Consider the following 5,533-nt stretch of genomic DNA (forward strand, 5'->3'; position numbering starts at 1 on the left):
GGAACTAAATTATAAGGCTCTCTTCAGCTGACCTTGCCTCTTTCCCCAGTTTCTGGCTGTTCATGAACCATCTTTAATTTCCCTCATGCCCATTTGCTATTGCAAGTAATTTGGCCAATATCTTTTGTGAAAGGCACTGCCAGACTTCCCTTTGCAGACATGACTGGGGACAGGAGGATTGACAAAATGAAAACTGATTTTTTTGTAAAAAAATTTCATGTTCTGGATCCTAAATTTGATGGGAACAACGTAAGAATCGCCTATTCTTATGTTGTTCCCATTATTATTATTATTATTATTATTATTATTATTATTATTATTATTATTATTATTATTACCTATTCACAGATACCCAGGATGACAATAGTGCCTCCTGCAAGCATATAATGGTACTTACATTTAAGAAAAAAGAGCAGGAATTGCTGGTTTAAGTGTGCTCACAAGGCCAAGGTTAGTCCAGGGAAACCCAGACATGTGGGGAGAGGAGCAGAGGCAGGAGTGGCTCAGCAGGGCACACATTTTTCCCTGGAGACTGTGTGGCTGCCCTGGGACAGCTCTCAAGACATGCCAAGCCAACAGAAAGTGTCCCATGCCAACGATGAGATTGATGGTGCTGCAGCACAGCCCCTCCTCTTCCTCACAGCTGGAAGAAGATTGTGAGATTTACACACTGAGCACCTTCTGACAGCCTCACTGAGAGGGGCCTGGTGCAAACTGCTTTTAAGCAGCTGCTGTTCAGTGCCCACCACCGCTGTCCCACCCCTCAGGGCTGTGAGGAAATACAAGAGAGGCTGCAGGAGATCGTGCCCAGCCAACTTTAAATGGCTCTAATGGAGTTCACACAACACCAGTCATCTTAAATGTCCAGATGTTCCCTGTAAAGACCCAGGGACTCTGCCACAGAAAGTCTTGGTCACTGAGCAGCATAAGCACTGGCTGGAAGCACCAGCATTGTGCTTGCAAAACACCTGGAGTTCTTGATATCTTAAGACTTGTCCTCTAAAATGATTGCAGTCCTCTCTTCTAAATATTTTTAATGCCATGGGAAAGCCTCTATACTAACCATGCAGTGTGAGCTTTCATTACTTGTGAGCTGAAGTAACCATATAACATAGTTTCAGACTTGGAGAACATTTCAGTAAATGTTCATCAAGCCAATATGCAAATTTTTTCACTTTTTCAGCTTTTTTTTGCCCACATCTATGCAATTGCTGTATTGTGTCACATTACCCATCACTTTTAAAATCTTCCATCTCCCAGTCCTCTTAGATAAGGATATCCCAAGCCTTGCTTTGTCATCAAAGACCTCATCATGGTAAAACATATAGTGATCTTTCCAAGTGGATTAATGATTTCCACTAGGGGCTTGTGTGAATTTACTTTTGTTTTTGAATTAGGTCACCAATTTTCAGCCCAGGTATTTAAAGAAGAAAAACTAAAATTCATAATGTGACACTCCTGAGGCTTCACTCTGGTTCCTTTACTCTCTTTTGTCTACTGCCCACAGGTTTCTTTTTTGAAGTTAGGAAGTACATATCCAAGTTACCTTGGCCTGAATTTATTTGCAGTGTACTGAGATAAAAGTTCAGCTGTAATATAATAGGAATTAAGTGGGGTAATAGGCTCCAGATTTTTTAAAACATATTAAAAGGAGATCTCTCTTTCTCTCTGCTTATGCCTCATAATTACAATATGAATTTAAGGCACTATAAAATTAATAGAACCCTGACTGGTGACTGAAGTCTCCTACCCAGGCAGACAGACAGCCTGTCCCTGCCTGCGCCCTCCAGCTGTGACTGTAACCCTACACATGATAACAACAGCTTTACCTCTAGGCAATCTCATTTATTGACCCTTTAAGATGGATGTTAAAAGACCAATTGAAACTAATAATGTGTAATGCTTTCCGTGAGCTCAAACCTGGACCATACACAGAAGATTTTAAATTACTCACCTCATTACATGCCACAGAACAGCTGTGGGAAAATCACCCTGTACTACTGATTTTATACATATATATATATATATGTATGTATGTACGTATATATGTATATATATATGCACACTCACACACACAGGGAGATTTGCAAGCTGGAAGTGCAGATATGGCAAATTCACCTTTATCCTATGATTGGTATGGTTTGATTTCATGTTTTAGGGAAGTTTTGGTAAATTTGAATAGTAAAAGCAGTTTCCTTGTCTCATTTCCTTGCAAGATATTTTTGACCTGATGCTGCTGTCCAAGTAGGTCAGGGCAGAGTGGGCCATGGTCTGGAGATGTCACAGCCACTGCCCCATGGCCCTGAGGCTCTGAAAAGGATGCATTGTGCATCTAGGTCCAGTTAGGAAAAAAATCTTCTGGTTTTTGTGCTCTCATTTCACAGATAGGTGTGGTCATAGCTGGAAGGCAGTGGCTGCGTGTTCTGAATGCAAGAGGGAGGAGATGGAAAAGGAGGCTCTTGTTAGCAGATGGAGAAGATGAGCATTGTGTCCAGCCATGTACCTGTGAGATGTACAAGTAAACCAGGTCTGTGCACACAGGCACATTCACTCAAATGTAGGATATGATATAATTATAGTCAATTAAATCATTTCCCCTAAGATGCTTTTTAGAAATCAAGTTGTTACTTGATTTTTTTTGATGAATCTACTATTCATCAGGCTGTCAGTAAACACAACTCTCTCACACACAACATGTTTAACTTCTGCTCAGGTTACATTACTTGAACACAATCCTCATGGTAATTATTGACAGCTCTATCAGTTCCCAGCTTTTATGGACCTCTGCAAACAAACAAAAATCATAATTGAGGGAATTTTCCCTTACCCATTTGAGAAAGGGAAGGCTTGGTTAGTTTGGGGTTTTTTTTTACTTACTGTTTCTATACTCAATACAACTTCTACAAGTGGGGGAAAAGTCCCTCTGACCCCAGTCCTGGGAATCTCAATCATGCCAGCACCCTCAGGTTAGGGAATGGATCACAAACAAGAATTGAGAAGTTCAGCTTTACAGAGTTCAAGGCTTGCTTTTTTATGTGTGCATTTGAAAGTGATTCCTATTCACTTCACAAATATATATATATATATATATATGCTGATTTTGGTTCACAAGCATACTTATTTTTGCCAGTTTATATATATACACACACACACTTATGTGTCCTGTAAACACATACAAGCGAGCCCTGGCCCTGCAGCCCAGCTGACTGCAGCCCTGAGGGTTAAGTTAGTTCTGGCTCAGTTTTTTTTCTGAAGTTGTATCTACAATTTTCCCTCGTATCAGGCAGTTCTTTCAGAGGCACTTTGTGTTTCAGCCACAGATGAATAATGATGCATTGCCTGGTCCAGAAATGTCAAGTGGACTAGTGAGAAGTGTATTTTGGGATGGTCCTGGCAATAGCATCACTAAAATCCAGTATGCAAAGCTGAAAGGCTATTTTAGCTCCTCTACAAGCTGGGCTTTTCCTCGGCATCTACCAGCTAGGCCCACTTTAATTCATCACAAACAGCTTCTGTCTTTATCCTAAAAAAGTCATGGAGCTCAAACAATGTTATTTAACCTCCTGTGCCCTCTGTCCATATTTCTACCAGCGCCAAACTCCCGTAAACTCATTCCAAAAAGCCACACGTTACCCAACCAGCGCTGCCTAAGGAAAGCATTCAGGAGTGTTTATGGGGCAGCTGAAGTGTAATGATTTAGTAGATGTTTATAAATGTTTATACTGTACAGATTAACATTCCCCAGGGGGCCTGTAATGAAGAGAGTGCTCCAACTGGAATCAAACCAGCCTGGGCTGAACGAGCATGAATGAATCCTGCTGGCCTACCCTCACGAGCTGTTTACTCAGTTTGAACGGATTTCCTCCATCCATGCTCCTTCAGCATTTTATTTTGGGAGAGGCAGTACAGGAATCTGGTGTCAGAAGGAGCAGAGTTTGGAAACACGTTAGAAAATCCAGCCCATCACTTGGATGCTAGGAATTACTCACAAATTGCACCAGATAAAAGAACAAAGGGCCCAACCCCTGGGCTGTGGAAGTGGAGGCTGAAACTCCTGTTGACTTCAAAGGGAGCTGGGTCTCTCTCTCTCAGAACCTGGATTTCAAACATCATTTCCAAGTGTAAACACTGACAATCATACAGAAGCAGCCAAGCCCTGCTACTGGGCCTTGGCTTTTACAGTTTGTTTCACATTAAGCCACTATGGTCAAAAAAGGTGACTGCAGGTAGTGAGATATTGTGCTGGAGATTCCCAGAAATGGCTGATGATTGAAATACTGAGTTATTGTGGTGGGCAGCTTCACCAAGTGTCTTCCTGAAGGTGATGGACAGCTTTTATCCAGAGTAAATGAAGGAACAATTTCAGTTTGTTCAGTGATGGCTCAAAGAGTGAAAATATCTGTTCCTGGTACTGGCTGCATGAAATGGGTTTTGAATTGCCATGGGTTTAACACCATGAGCACCAAACTCAAAAATTAAGACTGGGAACTGGTGGATGAAGCTGGGCCTGTGCCTCAGGAAGCAACGAGCAAACAGGTTTTAAAAGATCCTAACAGTGTAATGACCAGGAGAAGTAAGAGTGGAAGATAATTTCTCTTGGGCATGGTGCCAAATGGAAAAAAAATCAGCCTTTGAAATCCCAAGTGAAGAAACAAACCCCTCTGGATTTCTGCTGTGGTCAGGAGAGTAAGATTTTTGTGCATGACACATGTATATATTCAGAGAGTGAATCATCTCAAGGGGGCCAGGGAAGGGTGGGAAGAAAACAGAAAGGATCATGGCATGGCCTTAGTCAGCATGGACCAAAAAGAGTGACCAGAAACACCAAGCAGAAATCTGTATCTTCTGCTGCCAGTGGATTTGTGCAGAGGGTTTTTGTCCAGTGGTGCTTTTTCTTTTGCTGCTGTGATAAGATTTCTCACTTCTCCAAAAGCTATCCTACCTCTGACTCTGATAGTGACATGACTGTGTAGAACAAACAGCAGCATCATGCACTTCAGATGTTCTCAAAATAAAATACTAAGTATTCCTTGTAAACTCTTAAACCACAGCACTGGAAGCTGAAAACGTGTGCTGTGATTCTGGAGACTCTCCAGTGGGTTAGAGAGATGGAGAGAGCTCAAGACATAAAAGAATTACTTTCAATGACTCTCTGAGATGTTTTTAAAAGGCTCAAAAATAAGTTTGCTTTGAATTTTGAATGGGCATAGTGGACAAAGGCAATTTTGTTTGCAGTGGTTTGTTTGCCCATCTCATGAAGCTGTCTGAGCTCATTACAGCTTTTGGCAAACACTCCTGGTACCAGTTCTGTGCTGCAACCCCACCTGGGTCTTTAGAGCACTGGGAAAGATAGATATTTGAAATCTTCTAGAGCACAGTAACCATCAGGTAATTAGCTGCAGCAGATTTACAGAGTAGGAAAGACTCACAAGAACTCTGAAATGAAAGCAAAAAATGCCTCCTGGAACTAATTTTAGAGTGGCTCGAAGTATTTAATCCTGCAAATTATTGCCAGTGAGGAAACATCAAGGTA

Source organism: Geospiza fortis, unplaced genomic scaffold (assembly GCF_000277835.1).
Source record: "Geospiza fortis unplaced genomic scaffold, GeoFor_1.0 scaffold188, whole genome shotgun sequence".
Lineage (NCBI taxonomy): Eukaryota > Metazoa > Chordata > Aves > Passeriformes > Thraupidae > Geospiza > Geospiza fortis.